At 37.3% G+C, this 22,211-nt stretch overlaps 1 long non-coding RNA gene across 1 annotated transcript in view; it reads left to right on the forward strand.

The window, feature by feature from the left end:
• LOC120851985 overlaps positions 1-22,211 on the forward strand; it is a 47,222-nt gene that overhangs the window by 19,925 nt on the left and 5,086 nt on the right. The window contains exon 2 of the long non-coding RNA XR_005718450.1: positions 13,458-13,563. This is a non-coding gene — a long non-coding RNA (uncharacterized LOC120851985). The remainder of the gene's footprint in view (positions 1-13,457; positions 13,564-22,211) is intronic.

A 22,211-nucleotide genomic window follows, 5' to 3' on the forward strand; every position in this document is an offset into this window, starting at 1 on the left:
TATGTGAGAAGTATGTGAGAGGCAAAACAGCACCATTACCTCAGAAAGCAGTAAGTTTATCAAACAGTAATTCTTCATTTTTCCTCTCCCAATGAGATAAATATATGTGATTATAAATTGGTATGTACAGGAAAAAAAAATCAAGCTGTGGACGTTGGCAGACAGACGGTGTTGAAATTAAACAGTGTGAGCTTTGGCAGCTGCACTGTGTACTCTTTTCAAGTTCTTACATCATTACTCTGGTAAGGGCCCTGTACCAAGTTGGCATGGGTTCTAATGTGGTTTAGAGAGAGAATTTCTGGCCTTTTAAGAAAAAAATGACCTACAAATAGCCTTTTTCATACAATAGAGAAATAAATACTTCCCTTTACCCCAGATTTTGTTTTAAAGGACAAAGCCATATTGCCAAGGTATTAAAAAGTGTTAGAAATGACTCTGAGACATTAAAGGCCACTAAATACAAGCTCTAAAAGGACATCTCAAACAGTACATGGATGTCTCCTAAACCAGTGATTATCCTTTGTGGCAATAGAGTCAGTTACAAAGGATGCTAATTATCTTCATATTTATACTCTGACATTGGCAGCTTAGGTATCCTTTGGAGGCCAAGAACGGGAAGCCCCCTCTACTTCAGCCATGAAAACTTGGAAAAGTTTCTTGACCTCAGAGCTTCAAATGCTAAGCGAAATAGTAACATCACCCCCACAAGACAGTCCTCACAATATCAAGTACATGGCAAGTCCTCAGTAAGTATTAGATAAACTTATGAAAGACAGAGGCTTTAAAAGTGATGTTTACTTAGAACTTAACAGAGCTAAGTGGTCTTGACTTTACTCAGATTCAAGAATAAAAAGAATTCACATATAATCTGGTTTTAAGATCAAGACTGGGTTTGTCCTCTTTCAACAAGTGATAGCACAAAAATAAGACTTCATTCTCCTCTCCAATAACACCCAATAAAACACAAAATTCCAAATATGAAAAATGATGACAGGTTAAAGAAGAGAGAATAAAAAACCACCTATACCTTTCTTAAAGTAGATATAATTTTACTTGTTTAGTGATAGGATTTTCTATTTCATTATGTTCAAGATTTTACCACATTTGCTTCAGAAAAGATTACTATTTAGGTTACATACAGTAAGGTGAACAAACCTTAAGTTAAATAAGTCTGATTCTTACATATGTATACATACATGTAATCACCACCCAGAACAAAATTATGGAATATTTATAGCAGATCACAAATTCCCTTTGGACTTTTTCCTCTTGATGTATCTATTATTCTGAATTCAGTTAGTATTATTCTTAACTTGTTAGGTTTTCCTTTCACCACCACTAATCTGATCTAGGCTTTACTTTTCTGTTTTCTTAAATAGTTCACCAAAGTCTACCTCAATCAAACATATTTTGGCCACTGCAAGACTCAAAGTAGTAATAGTAGAAACAGGCAAAAGACCTAAAAAGTATAGCAGGAAAAAAGTCTACATATTTAGAACACCCATAAGTCCCTCAGCATTTTAAATGGGTCAGAAGACAGAATGCTAGCGTAAAAATGACCAAAACGAAAAGTGGAATTCATTTTGATTTAAATAAATCCTAAAGAAAACACACTAGACAGTTTTCTAAATAAGAAAGTTTGTACATTTCTAAAGAGAATATTCAACTGAAATTTTAAACCTTTCATATGTCGATTTTTATTGCCTGTCAGTGTCTGAATAAATCCCACTCCAATTACAATTATGTATTCTTTAAAGTTCACAACCATTTTAAGGTCATGCTCTCACGCCTAGCAGCTGACATTCTTCCTAAATGGGCCAGATACACACACAAATTTAGAGTGCCCTAAACAACAAGATTTTTCATTGAGTAAAGTCTTGTATTTGGTAAGTACATATCACCACCCTTCGGTTACTGTAGAATTTAGTATTTCAATCAAATGACACAACTGAGCTGATCTGATCTATTTTTACCAATAAGCATCACTGTTAAATTAATAGTCATGTGACTGGAGAACATGTATATTAAATTACTTTGGTACATGCAAACTAAGCAATTCTAGGGTCAACTGGAAAACAGTGGAGTAGGACGGATATCTCAGTGCAGTGACCTTATCAGAAGTGTCGCTGGATGCATTAACTAAGACAACACAAAGAAAAGGTGTTACTGCTCTTACCTCCTCAGCACTCCTCACCTCCTTAGATTTACACTGACTAAGCTGTGATCTAACAAATGCCCTCTCCTCAGCTCAACATCCTAGAGCAGCACAAATATTCTACTTCAAATAGCCATAATTTTCAAGAATTCATTTTGTGTAACCAATATCTCTGGAAAACTTAAGAATGGAACTTTGTGATAAAATCCTTTTATCAGTTTGCTTTCATATATCTTAGTTAAGACTCCACTGTGAAAATAAAAACTTGAGAAGGTATAAAGAAAGCCCTAGAGCGAAGAAATAAAGCCCTAAGTACTTCTTAGAAACAAAAAGATAAGCTGAGGGTTTATTAGGAAGCAAAGACCCAACTGCATGTGGTTTACAAAGAACTGACAACTTGTCTCCCTCCTTTATCCGTACCTCAAGTTTCCACTCACAAAGCTAGCTAAGCATTTATGGTTAGTCCTGTACACAGATGTTACTATTTAAATAATCTTTTTATAGAGTGTACAAAAATAGAACAATCATCATACTGGCTGCTTCTGATCACTATTAATTTTGAAGATATAAATAACCCCTGCCAGCTACTGGTTTTATCGTGACTGACATTTTATGGAGGGTGCTTTGATCTCCAAGTTGGTTTATGAAGCTGCAAACTGACTATTTCTTATGTTAAAAAGATTAGCAAGCTGGACTTTTACAACTTTTTTCCATCTGCCTTCATCTGAAAAGTAAATATATCTGATCAACTCAAGTCAGCAACCTCTCTCCAATTATCTTATAGAACCATCTCTCAAGAGCCAAAAAGTATACTGCTTAATCAAAGGTAGCAATATGAACAAAAATGTTCATATTTTTCATTCTTCTTCAAACCTAGGAATTAAAAATAAAACATTTGAACACACCTCCTCCCATCAAAATAGATGCATACTTCAACTTTTAGAATAGACAGATTACAGAGTTATTAGTCACATCTCAGAAGGAAATACTGAGTATGTTTTTAAATTGACTTAATATGTATTTGTGAATGTCGCTCAGTCATGTGCAACTCTTTGCGACCCCATGGAGTGTACAGTCCATGGAATTCTCCAGGCCAGATTAGTGGGGTGGGTAGCCTTTCTCTTCTCCAGGGGATCTTCCCGACCCAGGGATCAAACCCAGCTCTCCCGCATTCCAGGTGGATTCTTAACCAGGTGAGCTACAAGGGAAGCCCAAGAATACTGGACTGGGTAGCGTGTCCTTTCTCCAGGGGATCTTCCCAACCCAGGAATCACACCCGGGTCTCCTGTATTGCAGGCAGATTCTTTATCAACTGAGCTATTAGGGAAGCCAATTTATATTTAAATTATTTCATTTACATAGTGTTTAAATAAAAGTTTAATTCACTGTTAATGTTTATAAACATTTATCAAGTGCCTGACATATATCTGAACAAAATGTTTTTCACTGAGGTACATTATAGTAGAAAAGATAAGCCTTGCAAACAACTCCAGTAGAAGGCACACTATGACAAATATTATAGAACCAAAGAGGAAAGAAGAGATCCTGGGGAGAAGTCTGGGAAAGATTAAGGAAAAATCTGGCAGTGGGAAAATAATTAGTTCTACCCAGTCCAGCCCATACTCCTTTCATCACTCTAAGCAGGTATGCATTTACTAAAAGTTTGCACCAGACCGACCAAGATTCTGTGATTTTGACAAAATCACACCCCCTATTAGAGTCTCATGTATAAAGGGTTAATACCAAATACTTGGTGGAACCGTCATGAAGATTTAATGTGAATGATTTACATATTTATATAAATTTACAACTATATATACATATATAATATACTGAGAATAAAATACATATATTTATATACTGTGTCTATGTATACAAACTTTACTGTAAATATATACTTACATATATGTGTTATGTTGAATATATATATATAAATCACAATGGATGGTGAATGTTAATTAAATCTATTGTGGTAATCACTTCACAATACATGTAAGTCACACCATTATGCTGTACACCTTAAACTAACATGGTGATGTATGTCAATTATTTCTCAGTAATGCTAGTGGGGAAAAAATAACAATGCCTGACACAGAAAGAAGGCTTAAGAAAAGGAGATATTTATTACAAATACCTTCTAAACACTGAATTCTATGCCAGGTACTATTAACCTCTTCATCTGAACAGCACTTGGTATGTTGTTTAACTGCTTATTTTCCCCAAGAACACAAAAGAGTAAATCCCATGGGGTTTACTTTTTATCCACCCAAAAAGAGGGAAAAAAACACATACAGGACACATGTCCATCTCATAATCTGGTAAATAAATTTAACTTCATTATAAAAAGATAACTTTGAACAAACAGAAGCCTCAGCAAGACTTAGAAAATGCATACTGTTTACCATGAGAACGTTTAAAAACTGACATTTTAAGTACAACAGAAAAAAGAAATTTCTAGAAATATTATTTAGGCAATTTATACTGATAGATCAACCTTTACTGAGATCCACTATGTATAAACTAAGCCCTCTGGGGATACCAAAACGGTATGCCAGCAGTTGTCTTCTCTACAGCAGCCCTCTGATTCTGAAGGGATTAAGGAGGTTTCTTCTGCTTGCCTACACTTTCCTAACATTTGAAACTCCACAGTATTGGTTCTCAAAGTGTGGTTCACAGACGTCCCCAAGACCCTTTCACAGAGTCTGGAAGATCAAAACTACTTCTGTACTAATTTGCCTTTTTCGCTTGACGTTTGCACTAATGGGATGAAGCCAATGTGAAGTTTAATTGCTTAACTGTAACACTCATCAAAGCAGTGGCATCAAAATACACTGACAGTCACTGTATTCATCACTGCCACACACGGGGCTGGGCAGGGAGGAGAGGACCTCCTCTAGCCACTTTAACTGAATGCTCTTGATGAAGCAGTAAGATTTATTGGTTATTAAATCTTGATGCATGAGTACACAACTTTTTTGTATCTTGTGTACAAAATGGGAAGTACACATAAAGCAATTCTACTGCACACTGGTTGTCCCCAAGGAAACGCACTTTGAGCTATTGTTTGAACTGTACACTGAACTAGTGGATTTTTTCAAGCATCACCAATTTACCTGAAGGAACAACTAACAGAATATTATGGTGATTCAGATGTGGATGTTCGATAGATATTTTCTTGAAAATGAACAAAATGAGCATGTCATTTCAAGGAGAATAACTTAACAAATCCTTGTTGCCAATGAAACAATTCAAGCCTTTAAACAAAAATTAGAATTGTGGCTAATTTATATCTGCCACTGTGCACTTCACATGGCTTCCCAATATTTAAAAGATTTTTCAATGAAATTGGGCTTCCCTTGTGGCTCAGCTGGTAAAGAATCCGCCTGCAATGCAGGAGACCTGGGTTCAATCCCTGGGTTGGGAAGATCCCTGGAGGAGGGAAAGGCTACCCACTCCAGTATTCTGGCCTGGAGAATTCCATGGACTGTATAGTCCATGGGGTTGCAAAGAGTCGGGCACGACTGAGTAACTTTCACTTTCAATAACATTAGTGGTGATACTAATGAAATTCATTTGATTTATATAATGAAATGTATCAATGTTCAGAAAATCTGCATAGATCAGTGAATTAATATTTTCCAAATGGCCAATGCATGATGTCACAAAATCATTTGTGGGTATTCAAAGATCCATGCAAAGTGTAAGACGGACCAGCAGATTTGAACAGAATAGAGTATAAGAAGTTCAATGTATGGTTTCAGATGCTAAACTGGAACTAACTTTTAAGAAACTACCAACTACTAGATATAACATTATTAGATACTTTTAAGAACTACCAACTTTTAAGAAACTACCAACTATTAGATATAGTATCAAAGAATAGTTAAGTATAATTATGTGAAGAAACTACAAAAATTCCCCTCCCTTTTCTATATATGTAGGGATTTTTGTTATTGTTTAGTCACTAAGTCCTGTCTGACTTCGTTGCGACCCTGTGGACTCTAGCCCACCAGGCTCCTTTGTCCATGGGATTCTCCAGGCAAGAATACTGGAGTGGGTTGCCATCTCCTTCTCCAATATGTATGGGCAGATGCCAGATTTTCTTCATATACCTCAGCCAAAATAACATATTGAAACAGATAGAAGGCAGATGCAGAAACATGCAGATATGAGAAATCAGTTAACTTACATAAAGCCAGACATTAAAGAGAGCTGTAAAAATATAAAATAATCCCACAGTTCTCACTAAGCTTTCTGGGTAAAATATAACTGCTTTTAATACATTTCTTATTTTAAACTGTTATTTATGTTGATAAGTAATGGGTTTATCATTTTATTTCAAATTAATAAATACCAATTTTTCAGTTTTAATTTCTGATATAGTAAAAAATGACAGCTATAACTCAAATAAACAAAAGCCCCTGGAAACTTCAGTAATTTTTGTAATTTTTACAAATGCAAAGATTTTTTTTTTATGGCAAGAGATCTTAAGAGATCTGACCTTGTGTTTGGTTGGTATAATTTTTCTTAATGGAAAAGTATGAAAACTTAAGTAAAATACAGCACAGTCAAGACTGGGTCTCCTGACTTCAATTTTACATTCATTCTAGACCACAATTCATGTATTCACTAAGACAATAATTTGAAACCCCTCATTCTGTCATTTTCAATAAGCAAAAAGTCTGACTAAATAATTACAATAACAGAAACTGAAATTCAAATGTTATGTCCTAGTTATTGTATATTGATGCTTTCATATAATTCTCACAACCCTATGATGTAAGTATAGTTAATTACTAACCTCTAGATGAGAGGCAGAAGTTAAACCAGAAGTCACAGAGCTACTAAATGGCAGAGATGGGATGTGAAAATAACATTTCTAACAGAGAGATATACCAGCAAAAAAAAGATTTCTCATAACTGTCAATCAAAACATTTGTGTGGTCATTGGTAGTGGCATTTAGGGAAAAAGAGGACCTGTGACTCTGGCCCAATACACCTTCAGATGTACACAAAACAATACACTAGACTGGCATACAAGAAAACAAGCAAATTGGGAGATGTGCCAGAAACATAACCAAGTGCCTCTCTTCTTTAGCCACCCAGCAACTTTACCATCACCCATTAAAAAGAAGTGACAGGAGTCAAGGGTGAAGGATTTGTTACTGACACACAACTGAGGCACTGAAATCTCTTGGCAGGTGTTCTCTAAGCTATAACTCTTCTCTTATGCAAACTAACCCCTAAGCTGAGCCCTCCTGGCTTTATCACACTGAGCCTTGACAAGAGCCATCATTAGTGTCCAAGCTCCACTTTTTCCAGGCTGATGACATGTGTCAGACCTTGATTTCTGGTGCTACTTCTGCCTACCAACTCAGGAAAGACTTCTGTAATGGCTTTGCGTTTTTTGAAATACTAAAGTCACATGGCAGCAGCTGACACCAACTCCCTCCTGAGGACGGACACTTGGCCAGGAGCCCAAGCTGAAGTCGATTTGGAGGTTCTTGATCTTTTTAGAAATAATTCCTAACATCCCACTGGCAATTAAAATAAAATCCTCCCCAGAGAACAGCCAGAGGTCGGGCAAGCCTCTTCCATCCTTAACAGTCACCTCTGATTAGAGAAAAGTGTTAAAGTATAGCAGCAACTGATAAATGTCAGAGCCTGGAGGGCCTTCACAGAGTTTTGATAACTTACAGCTATTTCTCATTTCATACCATGGACGGTTTTAAGCCAACACCACTCAGCATTGCTTACTTAGTCAAATAGGGCAAGTCAGCATACCAAACTCAAATCAATGGTCCTGTTTGCACTAGTTCTGGGTTCATCCCTAAGGCTAAGACGTTTGACCTGTCAGGCAGATGACCTGAAGTGCCCTGCAGATGCCCAAGAGGACATTAGGAAACGTCTGCAAAAAGCTGGCTTTTTCACGGTGGAGAAGTTGTGTGGAATAAATAAGCGAACACACACGTATAAGCACACAGACAGAGTAAAGGATTTCAATTTTGATCTCCTGTGTGACTTGGGGTTGTTTCCCTTCTACATCTGCTTCCTTATTTGTTAAAGACATATTGTGGCCTAAATCAGAGATTACCAAATGTCTATGAAATGGTTACATCAGACTGCTCTGGGGGCTTGATAAAACTACAGAACCCATCCCTAAGGATCTGATTTACAAAGTCCAGGTTGATACGCAGGAGTCTGCATTTTTAGCAATCTATATTCCCTACCAACACCATTTTAAATTCTGATGTAAAGTCAGGTTTGAAAATCATTCAACTAAATGACCTCTAAGACACCTGATAGCTTTGAAAGTTATAAAACTATGGACGGGAACGTATTTTCTATTCTTTCATCACAGAATTTTTTCCCCTATCCACTGTTAGCATTCCCACTCAAATATCAGGATTATCTAATTTCAGGTTAACAATGGAGACATAAAATGTAAAAGCCATTTGTCAAGTATTAATAGCTTACCAAACATAGTACACTACTATTTTCTTTATGAAAGTAGATCTAATTAATAAGCATAGACAATATGCTTATTAATATACATAATATTAATTATAATTAATACATAATTATTACATAATTATTTCTAGACAATATACACTCAAAAATAAAACGTTTAAGACACCATATTTTAAAAAGATTCAACTATTTGCTGGAAATAGTCAAGAAAAGCAACAATTACAAAGCATTTTCCCTAAATTATGAATAACTTAAAAGCTATGGAATGAATACACTTAATTAGTATTTATATTAATAACTTATGATGCCTCAATATAAAGGTTATAAAAATAGATGTCAAGTTTTAAAAGCATAAAGTGCCATATGAATAAATTTTTAACCCAATAAACTAAAATAGGCTAGAGGAGAAATCAAAGTCTTATATTACTGATGTATCTATCAACAGGGTTTCATTATAAAAAAGGATTTTGAGTCTTCTGTTCACTGTTCTTGTTTATTTCACTAACTGGTTGTTGCAAAACACATGCTTGTTACTCTATATGACTTTTAAAAATCTCTGCCAACACTTTTCACACACTGAAATAAAATCCACTATCTCTCCAACTAATTCCTTAATTCCCATGAATATTAGCTACTACATGACTTGGGTTCCTACTTCTTTTACAACTTTATAAGCCTAACTCATTTATGTACTCCATTATTTAGCTCAGCTAGACAACAAACCTTGGTACAGAATTTCTTAGAAGAGTTCACTGATTACAGATAGCCTGCAAATTAATTTACCATGGAAAAACAAAGTCTTGTTTTCAGTGGAATTGCAAAATAATATAAAATAGTAATATCTCAAAACACATGAAATCACTGTAATAAGGTGATGGAGAATTCAGGTGGTCCTTATAACATTTTGATAGGCTTTGAAGTATGCATCCCATAATGCCTCTGGCACTTGGCCAATTTGCTATCTCACTGAGTTGGTCTCTTACCTCCGTATTTTCTAGACTCATCTGAAATAGCTGAAAAAACCTGTTCCTACATCTCAACTCCCTGGTAAAAAATTCAAGGAGGGCAAATACAATAAAGAGCAATAATTCCATATATATCCATTCACAATCCCTGGCACATTCTTTCCCCCATTTCCTGACATTGAAGTAAACGTTCTGAATTCAGCAGGCTCCTTTATAAGCTTTGCCTTGAAACAACACAATGTTTCAGCCTAATTTCGAGTTGGAATTAGTAGTCATAGTGCTGGAATCAGATCCAAGTCAAATGGTTGCTGGGGAAGTAAGGGGAGAGAAAGATGGGGAACTGTTGCAAGATAGTTAAATTCATTCAAATATTGTGTTAACTTGTCACCCAGCAACTTCTTGCTAATTTTATAAGCACAGAATTACTAGTTAGTGATGTGTATCTGAAATTAGTACAAAACAATGAAGTCGAAATATCCACTTTCCCAGATGTAATATTCACATTACATCTTTATAGTCATCACTGTCCCAAGTTATACTGCACAGGTTACACCACAGGGAAAGGTGTGACTAGATGATGGTGAGTCTACACTAGCTATTCCTAATAATATGGAGGCGGAGACTTCTGAAACTAGAGATATAGCAAAAAGAAGACCAGACTGCAAAACCTTGGTCTAAAACTCCAGTCGGAATTTCTAAACCTGAAGTTCATAGTGAGTCTATGGATGTGTTCTTAGATTCTATAACTGAAACTTTTAATTTTTGTGTTTATATGCATGTATTTAGGTAGAGAATCCATAGCTTTCCAGAGAGGTTTAAATTATATTAATATATCTAACTTAATCCTCACAATCAATATGAGACAGGTACTAACATTCTCATTTTTACAGATTAAGGAAATTGAAGTTTACAGATTAAAAACTTTACATAAGGTCAAAATGAAAATGGTATAGCACTGTTTTCAAAAATGTCTTTAAAACACACATACACATATGTATACTAATGTATTAGCTAGTCAGACATTATATTACTTATAAAAGAAGGTTTTTACATTAGTATATATGCACAGAAACCAAATTCTGAGCAAAAAATGTAATTTTATTTAGTAACATGTAAATAACACTTGAAAATGATTTTTAACAATTTAAATCATTTTGCAATAACATAAAAAATACATATAGTTTTTCACAGATCTGACATACATCATCTCATTTAGTCCTCAGAACAGTCCTAAGACATAGATTCTATCATGATCTCCATTTTATAGAAAAGGAAAGAGAAACAAAGTGGCTAGTAAGTTGCAAAGTCAAGATTCTGGCCCCAAAGTTTGTGCTTTTTTAATATTGCTTCCCCAAACAATTAATATATAAAAAATTTAAACTATGGTCACTTTATGCAAAGATGGGCACAATAAAGGACAGAAACGGTTTGGACTTAACAGAAGCAGAAGATATTAAGAAGGGGTGGCAAGAATACACAGAGAACTGTACGAAAAAGGTGTTAATGATCTGGATAATCACAATAGTGTGATCACTGACCTAGAGCCAGACATTCTGGAGTGTGAAGTCAAGTGTGGAGGTGATGCAATTCAGCTAAGCCATTTCAAATCCTAAAAGAGGACGCTGTTAAAGTGCTGCACTCAATACGGCAACAAATTTGAAAAACTCAGCAGTGGTCACAGGACTGGAAAAGGTCAGTTTTCACTTCAATCCCAAAGAAGGGCAATGCCAAAGAATGTTCAAACAACTGCACAATTGTACTCATTTCACATGCTAGCAAGGTCATGCTCAAAATCCTTCAAGTTAGGCTTCACCAGTACTTGAACTGAGAATTTCCAGATGTACAAGCTGGATTTAGAAAAGGCAGAGGAACCAGACAGCTGAAACTGTCAACCTCCATTGGATCATGAAAAAAGCAAGGGAATTCCAGAAAAACATCTACTTCAGTTTCATTGACTACGCTAAAGCCTTTGACTATGTGGATCACAACAAACTGTGGAAAAGTCTTCAAGAGATGGGAATACCAGACCACCTTACTGGCCTTCTGAGAAACCTTTATGAAGGTCAAGAAGCAACAGTTAGAAATGAAGATGGAACAATGAACTGCAAAGGAGTATGTCAAGGCTGTATACTGCCACTCTGCTTATTTAACTTTACAGAGTACATCACGTGAAACGCCAGACTGGGTTAAGCTGAAGCTGTAATCAAGACTGCTGGGAGAAATATCAATTTCAGATATGCAGATGACACCAACCTAATGGCAGAAAGTGAAGAGGAACTAAAGAGCCTCTTGATGAAAGTGAAAGAGGAGAGTGAAAAAGCTGGCTTAAAACTCAACATTCAAAAAATGAAGATCATGGCATCCAGTCCCATCACTTTATGGCAAACAGAGGGGAAACAATGGCAACGGTGACAGACTTTATTTTCTTGGGCTCCAAAATCACTGCGAAGGGTGACTGCAGTCATAAAATTAAAAGATGCTTGCTCCTTGGAAGGAAAGCCATGACAAACCTAGAGAGCATATTAAAATGCAGAGACATCACTTTGCCAACAAAGGTCCATATAGTCAAAACTATGGTTTTTCCAGTAATCATGTATGGGTGTGAGAGCTGGACCATAAAGAAGGCTGAGGGTCAAAGAATTGATGTTCTTGAACTGTGGTGTTAGAGAAGATTCCTGAAAGTTCCTTGGATTGTAAGGAGATCAAACCAGTCCACCCTAAAGGAAATCAGTCCTGAATATATTCATTGGAAGGACTGATGCTGAAGCTGAAGCTCCAATACTTTGGGCACCTAATCTGAAGAGCTGACTCATTGGAAAAGACCCTGATGCTGGGAAAGACTGAGGGCAGGGGAAGGGAGCAAGAGAGGATGAGATGGTTAGACGGCATCATCAACACAATGGACATGAGTTTGTGCAAACTCCAGGAGACAATAAAGGACAGGGAAGCCTGGAGTGCTGCAGTTCACGGGGTCACAAAGAGTCAGGACACCACTGAACGAACAACATGGTCACTTTAAAGAGGGAAAAAGGAAAGCCAAATAAAAATCCAATTGGAAAAGTCTATCATGATAAGGTACTTCATTTATTCTATTTTAGCACATATGAGCCAAGAGTAACGAGAAGACAGACCAAGCAATTTCATTTGCATGCTACTTTCAGATACATAACCTCCTGTGATTTTCACAGCTGTGTGCACAGCCCAAGAGCCAGTACTATTTGTCCTGCATCTTAAAGTTGAGCTAACTGATGCTCTGAGGGGTTACTTTCAATACTATTCCGCATTATCCGAACTGTCCTGCCTCTAGGATTTCCTGTGCAGTTTTCTCTCTATTGGACTATCCTTCCTTCTCCGTCTAGTAAAAAGTTCTACTAAACTTTCATGGCCCAGATGAGACATGACCATTTAGTTATACCTTTCCTGGCACTCCTAGGCAGAATTAACCATTCTTCTATTTTCCCTTAACATATTCATGCCATTTCGGCAACATATCCTGTCATCAGCTGTGTCTATGTTTAGTTCTCTGGGTAGACACTGGGCTCCATGATGGCAAAGGCTATATGTAGAGAAGGAATTCCTAGAAAAGATTCCGCTGTTGAGTTAGTAAATGAATGAAACAGAACACTGGCACCTTGGCTAAGAGGAACATGGATTCATGCTGACATTTTGTTGTCATCTTTAGAATTTAAAGACTTTGTCCTCAAGAACACCAACATTACCCTCGACACTTCTAAGACATATTCCCTGAATAGTGCTTGGGAAGTGTATGAGCAGAAAGCCACCTAAGACAGTGACTCCTCTTCTATGCTATAAATCTCTCAAATGTATATTGTTCTAACAAGTTTATGCTTCTTGTTTCTTTCAAGTATATCAAGAGGCCTCAAGAGGACTATGAAAATATTTACATCTCCAAGCCAAAGCATGTGGGTTTCACAATATTTCATAGTATCTCTGGAAAAGGAACGAAAGGAGGTAAGTGAAACACTAAAGGATGGCATACTGAGTTTTGACAAACTACTCAAAACCAGTCTAAATCAATTTATTAATTTGGACTAACCTATCAAATGTGTAGTATAAAAGTAAACTGTAAAAAGTATAGCTTCTATAACCTAATTTAACCCTTATCTGCTTTTAACCCCTAGACTTTATCCTCATACTGAGTACACACACCTCTTAGCCAAACTCATTTAAAAGATCAAATTTGTACCTTAAACTTGCTTGATGATAAAAACTAAACATAAGGATTTAAAGTAAATTGAAGGAATGAAGATAATGAAGGCCTTTACTGCCCTGAAAATTAATTATCTCAATGGAAAACACCCCTATCTCACTTTAGAAACTTACCTTTTACTCTTCTCTAAGTTTTTTCAAGTCTATGAAAAGAATTCCTCTTAGAATGTCATCAATTTAAGAAGTGGTATTTTGTAAACATCTAATGGTTTGGGGATAGCAGAAGTATTTTTTAAAATAAAGCCTGATTATTTATCAAAATGGAATAAGGCACTGACTTCATATTATCAGCCCAATGGGAAGATCATTCAAAATAAACCCATTAAAGAGTTTTTAAAATACTACACAGTAACAGTTGCTTGATTTTTTGGTTGTCTCTTATATACAACTTACTGTCATAACACTGAGGACTCAATAAAGCTGCCTAACTGAAGTATTTTGACAGAGCGTGAAATAATTAAACTGATGTAGAATGCAAATAGCTTATATTCAAACCAAATTCTCAGCGGTTGATATTTTTTAATGTCTACCATTTGGCTATTTAAAAATGAATTTGAGAACACTCAGCCTTTAATATTTAAACTGAAAGCAAATGATAATAATTATTCCTGATTAAAGATTAACCTCAATTCAGTCCGCAGTTCTGTAAGCCCTCTTTTCTACAGGGCATGTCTGGATCCTTCCTGTTATAAATCCTATACTCTGAAAAATTCTATGTAATTAATTCATTTTCCAAGTTTTTCATCAAGGATATTCAACAGGTAATAAAAAAATAACCAATATGTCTACAATGCACTGACAGCATTTCTGCCCAAAGCTAAGACACCTGACATTTTAGTCACTCTCTGTGAGCTTACTAAGGACAAATCCAGGCTTTCTACTAGGTAGCAGTGTTTATTTTTTTTGTTTTTTCATTATTGAAAATAACTTGAAGACTACCCCTGAACCTCTGTGATAACTTGGTGATTTAGGATCATCAATTATAAAGGTCAATTTTTTTTTCATCTTCTATGAAACATTTAACCTGCTATTACTACAAGCAAACAAGAAGAGGGATCCCTTCTCCAAGGGATCTTCCCAACCCAGAGATCGAACACAGGTCTCCTGCAGGCAGATTCTTTACTGTCTGAGCCACCAGGGAAGCGTTGGGAAAATGAGAAAGGAGTCTGTCAAGGCTGTCTACTGTCACCCTGCTTATTTAACTTACATGTAGAATACATCATGAGAAATCTTGGGCTCAAGGTGAAATCAAGATTGCTGGGAACAATATCAATAACCTCAGAAATGCAGATACCACCACTCTACTGGCAGAATGTGAAGAGAACTAAAGAGCTTCTTGATGAAGGTAAAAGAGAAGAGTGAAAAACTCTGGCTTAAAACTCAACATTCAAAAAGCTAAGATTATGGCATCCAGTCCCATCACTTCATGGTGAATAGATGGAGAAAAAGTGGAACTAGTGGCAGATTTCATTTTCTTAGGCTCCAAAATCCCTGTGGACAGTCACTGCAGCCATGAAGTTAAAAGATGCTTTTTCCTTGGAAGAAAAGCAATGACAAACCTGGACAGCGAAGATATCACTTTGCCGACAAAGGTCTGTCTAGTCAAAGCTATGGTTTTTCCAGTTATCATGTACGGATATGAGAGTTGGACCATAAAGAATGCTGAGCCCAAAGAATTGATGCCTTTGAACTGTGGTGCTGGAGAAGACTCTTCAAAGTTCCTTGGACGGCAAGGAGATCAAACCAGTCAATCCTAAAAGAAATCAACTCTGCAATATTCATTAGAAGGACTGACGCTGAAGTTCCAATACTTTGGCCACCTGATGCAAAGAGCGACTGATGGGAAAAGACCCTGATGCTGGGAAAGATTGAGGGCAGGAAGAGAAGGGGGCAACAGAGGATGAGATGGTTGGATGGCATCACCCACTCAATGCATATAAGTCTGAGCAAATTCCAGGAGATTGTGAAGGACAGGGAAGCCTGGCATGCTACAGTCCATGGGATCGCAGTGAGTCAGACATGAGTTAGCTACTGAACAACAAAATAAGAGGATGTTTACTTGTTTGACTTAGATCTCACTGAAAGTACTGACCCCAGATATACAACAGCTAAGTTTTGAGGTGGTCAATGGAGTAAGCATCATGATAGTTTTCACTATCATAAAGTCCAGTATTCAAGTTCCAGCTTGTAACGTTGACTCCTTGCTATGTAACTTTGGACAAATTGCTTGATTTCTCTAAGACTCAGCTTTTTCACAAGATCAAATTGAGTTGATAATTTAAGGAGGTTAAAAATATATAAAGCCCAGTATACATTAAATCCTCAATATATATGTTAATTTCTTTATTATCCGTGCCCTTCAATAATTAAAGTACTGCTATAAAATGGGATACTTGATATTTTCAGAATTATAAAATAATACTATTCAAAGTTTTTTCTCAGATATCCATTTAGTCTGCTTATAAGTAAATAACTGCAGCCTCACAATCCTGAAGTTCATTAGCTCTGGGCTGTACACAAAGATTTTTTAAATACTATCACCTTGGAATGTGAGGAGCTCCATCACCTGTGGTCTCTCGGCTCACTGGCTCCTGGAACATGGGTGCAGGCTGAAGAAGGGCTGCCAGGGCAGGATCCAGTCTTCAGAGGACTCCAAGGAACATTCAACGCTGTCGGTGAGTTTGGGATTTGAAAAAACCACCGACCGTTGACTGTACCTTGGGTTCCTTACAGACAACACTATATTTCCTGAAGCAAAGAAGCACGGTGTACCTTCACATGTCACGTGAGATCACCAAAACCAGTTCTGCTCCCTAACCCCCAAAGGTGGTCCAGTTAATTTTTTAAAAACTCTCCTCTTTCTCTTGCTCATTGTTCCTTGCTTTTTGTTGTGGTATTTCAATGAGATAAGAAAAGCCGAGTAATACTGTTTTTAAATGTCTCCTAAAAATAGGCCATTCTGATGAGAAATAGCAAGAAGAGATTAAAAACATGTATTTCATTTTGAAGTGAAATCCAATTAAGTACTTTACAGCCATTTCTCCCATGTTCCCTCAAAACCTTTAATTAAGAACAAGAGGATTTAATAAGCAAAAATAGCACAAAACTGTCCAATGTCTGCACAGCTCTTAATACATTCCACCTCAATTATAGTTAATGTGGTTAAGTTTTGACAGCCCCATTAGAATACAAGCTGTTTGAAAGCAGTAACTGCCTCACCATTTCCATCCACACATGAGCTTATTTAAATGTTCATTAAAGTCAAGTAAAAAGGTCGGTCAGGAGTCAGAAGGATCTGGGATGAATTTTGCTTCAACTCCCTAGCTGTGTGACCCTGGTGAGTGTCTGAGTCTCTATTTCCTCAGGCTCATAGGAGATAATAAGTACACCTACCTTATTAGAGTTTGAGATACAATAATATATATAGTGCTTTGTACCATTCCTAGCAAACAACAAATGCTCAGTATATGTAAGCTATTATTATTACTTAACCTAAAGCACAATCTGTGCTAATTTACCTTGAATGGCACTAGTATTTCTCAGTTCAAAACACAGAGGAAGAACCAGGTTCTCAACTCTTGTTACACCTACCAGTATGTAAGCACTGCCTGTGTGGTCACAGAGGTACTCATGAGCTTTTCCAGGAGCTCCTTCCATTCCCTGAACCATAGTTTCTCACAGCCCTACCATCAATGTCATCTATAATTATGTGGATTCTCAATGGCTGGTTACTAAGAGAGATATCAGGCACACACCTCAAAAACCTAGAGCAGAAAAGAAGAGTCAGGAGTTGGGATGGGCCAAGGTAACCCCACCAACTGAAAACACTGATGGCTGCACTCAACATTCATTGCTGTCGGTGGGTTTGACTTTGAATCAACTCACTGATCGATGAATGCAAACTGCGGACCAAACAACCCAAGGGAAGCAAAAGGATGTGCAGAGAATCACCCAAGTGTATCTGCTACTGTGCTGGGTGGGAGGTGCTGCTATTTCCAATATACTGTCTAAAGGCTCTCTTTGATTCTAATATGGAATAAACCCTCTAAATTCCTAATACTTTTCTTCTATCTTTTTTTCTTTAAAGATGTTCTGAGTTAAGGAAATATTTTATAGAAAGAATGAACATTACACCACAATTTAAAAACAATGCTTTCATAATTTTTAAATTAAAAAGAATCAATGCTCATTATTTAAGATTCAATACAGAAACATTAAGTAAAAACTGAAAATTCATTTTCTCATCATCTGTGATCTCTTTCCTTAATGGAAATCACTATAAATATAATAAATCAGTTTAATAATTTATTTTAAATAATAAACAGTATTTACTTGTTGTATTATCTATTACTAAAATAATAAATATCATGAGCAAACTACTTAATTTCCTTGAAGACCTTTACCCATGAACCTACAAACAGCACAACTTTGTGGTTTTTTGGAAGGTGGCTTGTAATAGAAACAACCTCATTTTAATTTTGGCCACGCTGCATGCCTTACAGGATTTCAGTCCCCTGACCAGGGATTGAAAGGAAGTAAAACCCTAGAATCCTAATGACTAGGCAACCCAGGAGCTCCTCAAAACGACCTCATTTTACTCCATGTTGTTGTTCAGTCACTAAGTTGTGTCTGACTCTTTGTGACCCCCCTGACTGCAGCATGCCAGGCTCCTCTGTCCTCCACTATCTCCCAGAGTTTGCTCAAATTCACGTCCACTGAGTCAAACATCTAAACATCTCACTAAACATCTCATCCTCTGCTGCCCCCTTCTCCTTTTGCTTTCCATCTTTCCCAGCATCAGGGTTTTTTCCATTGAGTTGGCTCTTTGCATCAGGTGGCCAAAGAATGGGCAGTTTAAGCATTAGTTCTTCCAGCAAATATTCAGGGTTGATTTCCTTTAAGATTTACTGGTTTGATCTCCTTGCAGTCCAGGGAACTTTCAGGAGTCTTCCCCAGCACCACAGTTCAAAGGCATCAATACTCTAGGGCTCAGCCTTTTTTAGGGTCCAACTCTCACATCTATATATAACTACTGGAGAAACTATAGCTTTGACTATACAGACTTTTGTTGACAAAGTGATGTCTCTCCTTTTTAATACACTGACTAGGTTTGTCATAGCTTTCCTTCCAAGGAGCAAGCATCTTTTAATTTCATGGCTGCAGTCACTATCCTCAGTGATTCTGGAGCCCAAGAAAATAAAACCTGTCACTGCTTCCACTTTTTCCTTCTACTTGCCATGAAGTGATGGGACTAGATGCCATGATCTTAGTTTTTTGAATGTTGAGTTTCAAGTCAGCTTTTTCACTCTCTTCTCTCAAATTCATCAAGAGGCTCTTTCATTTCTCTTCACTTTCTGTCACTAGAGCTGTATCATCTGCAAGTCTGAGGTTGTTATTTCTCCCAGCAATCTTGATTCCAACTAGGGATTCATCCAGCATGGCATTCTCCATGATGTACTTTTCACAGAAGTTAAATAAGCAGGGTGACAATATATAGCCTTGTCGTACTCCTTTCCCAATTTTGAACCAGTCAGTTGTTCTATGTCTGGTTCTGTTGCTTCCTGCCAACAGGTAAGCTGGTCTGGTACTGCCATCTCTTTAAGAAGAGTTTGTTATGGTCCACACAGTCAAAGACTTTAGCATGGTCAATGAAGCAGACATTTTTCTAGAATTCCCTTGCTTTCCCCATGATCCAACGAATGTTGGCAGTTTGATCTCTAGTTCCTCTACGTTTTCTAAATCCAGCTTGACAATCTGGAATTTCTCAGTTCACGCACTGCTGAAGCCTAGCTTGTAGGATTCTGAGCAGAACCTTGCTAGCATGTGAAATGAAGGCAACTGTACAGTAGTTTAAACATCTTTTGGCACTGCCCTTCTTTGAGATTGAAATGCAAACTGACCTTTTCCAGACCTGTGGCCACTGCTAAACTTTCCAAATTTGCTGACATACTGAATGCAGGATTTTAAAGCACCTTCTTTTAAGATCTAATAGCTCAGCTGCAATTCCATCATCTCCACTAGGATTGTTTGTAAATTCAGTTCACTCGCTCAGTCATGTCTGACTCTTTGCGACCCCATGAATCGCAGCACTCCAGGCCTCCCTGTCCATCACCAACTCCCGGAGTTCACTCAGATTCATGTCCATCGAGTCAGTGATGCCATCCAGCCATCTCATCCTCTGCCGTCCCCTTCTCCTCCTGCTCCCAATCCCTCCCAGCATCAAAGTCTTTTCCAATGAGTCAACACTTTGCATGAGGTGGCCAAAGTACTGGAGTTTCAGCTTTAGCATCATTCCTTCTAAAGAAATCCCAGGGCTGATCTCCTTCAGAATGGACTGGTTGGATCTCCTTGCAGTCCAAGGGACTCTCAAGAGTCTTCTCCAACACCACAGTTCAAAAGCATCAATTCTTCGGCGCTCAGCCTTCTTCACAGTCCAACTCTCACATCCATACATGACCACTGGAAAAACCATAGCCTTGACTAGATGGACCTTAGTCGGCAAAGTAATGTCTCTGCTTTTGAATATACTATCTAGGTTGGTCATAACTTTTCTTCCAAGGAGTAAGTGTCTTTTAATTTCATGGCTGCAGTCAGCATCTGCAGTGATTTTGGAGCCCCAAAAAATAAAGTCTGACACTGTTTCCACTGTTTCCCCATCTATTTCCCATGAAGTGATGGGACCAGATGCCATGATCTTCGTTTTCTGAATGTTGAGCTTTAAGCCAACTTTTTCACTCTCCTCTTTCACTTTCATCAAGAGGCTTTTTAGCTCCTCTTCACTTTCTGCCATAAGGGTGGTGTCATCTGCATATCTGAGGTTATTGATATTTCTCCCGGCAATCTTGATTCCAGCTTGTGTTTCTTCCAGTCCAGCGTTTCTCATGATGTACTCTGCACATAAGTTAACTTACTCCCACACAATCTGCTTTATTCACTCAGCTATACAATATAGACAGCCTTCCAAAACAATCTTATTATACTGCATTCATTCTTTTAAATGACTATGTAGTATGCCTTAGTAGGAACATCTTGGTTATTATTGTTCAAATATAGATTCTCTATTATTTTATTTATTATTTTTGGTTGTGCTGGGTCTTTGTTGCTGAATCTTTGTGCAAGGGTTCTTCTCTAGCTGTGGCAAGTGGGGACTACTCTCTGTCACAGTACTTGAGCTTCTCATTGCTGTGGCTTCTCTTGTTGCGGAGCACAGGCTCAGTAGCTGTGGCGCACGGCTTAGCTGTCCCACAGCATGTGGATCTTCTCGGATCAGGGATCAAACCTGAGTCTCCTGCATTGGCAGGCAGATTTTCTACCACTGAGCTACCAGGGAAGCCGCAAATATATTTAAATATTCTCTTTTGACCAAAACTATAAGGTCCATTCATTCTGAATATTGCAAGCCACATTCTTCAAGTTAAGAAAAAAAAACAAGTGAGATGGGAGATTCACATTTCTCTTAACAAAAATTGAAATGTACTATCAACTCTGAATCCTTTAAAATGAGATGAGATGAGCCACTAAATCTTTCATGATAATGACAGGAAAACAAGCACTTTGGTCATGAATAATTTATCATACACTTAAGTCTGAGGTAGATTCTCATGGTAGTGGTGGTGGTCAAATAAAATAAGGCAGTAGGAGAAGAGGCTTGTCAGCTCAGCCTTCTGAAATTTTCCCCCCTATGGGTAGGAAGGAAGGAAAAATGCAAATGTATTGAGACAAGAACTAAAATGAAAAATCAAAGCCAAAAGAAAACTGGAAAAAATTCAGGAAAAATATGAGGTTCAGGCCAATGTTTCCTAAAACTGGCTGTATATCAGAATCATCTATAGTATAGTTTCTTTTAAAAATGCAAATTCCTAAGTTCTACTCCAGATCAGAAGTGGGGTCCTATAATCTGTATTTTATTATAACACGTTCACCAGGTATTTTGCCCCATGGAAAGCTGGTGTGAAGCAAAGCCAAGCCCACCAACTTAACATCGGCTTCCAACCACCACACTTCATGTCATCCACTTTTCAACTATTGCCCAAACTTCTATGCTGCCAGTTGATACTGCCACTGGTCTTCTGAGTACAGGAAAGGTATACTTATGTTGCTATTGAGTATCTCTTTTCAGAGTAAATACAACCTTGCACCCTGTTGTGGCAGCCAAACACATCAAATTGTGTCTGATATTTTATACAAATAGATACATTTATGAGCTCTCACAAACTAAAACCTACCTAAAAAACCTAATGAATGAACAAAGTTAAATTCAGATTTAGCTGTCCTTCCCAGATGCCTTCATAGAAATCAAAGTTTTCTTTCTTTCATACTGATGGTCACATAAGAGGTATTTCACATACTGCTATTTTTCAGGATGCCATGCATTTTATAGGCATTTACTT

This window comes from Oryx dammah, unplaced genomic scaffold (assembly GCF_014754425.2).
Source record: "Oryx dammah isolate SB20612 unplaced genomic scaffold, SCBI_Odam_1.1 HiC_scaffold_25, whole genome shotgun sequence".
NCBI classification, from domain to species: Eukaryota; Metazoa; Chordata; class Mammalia; order Artiodactyla; family Bovidae; genus Oryx; species Oryx dammah.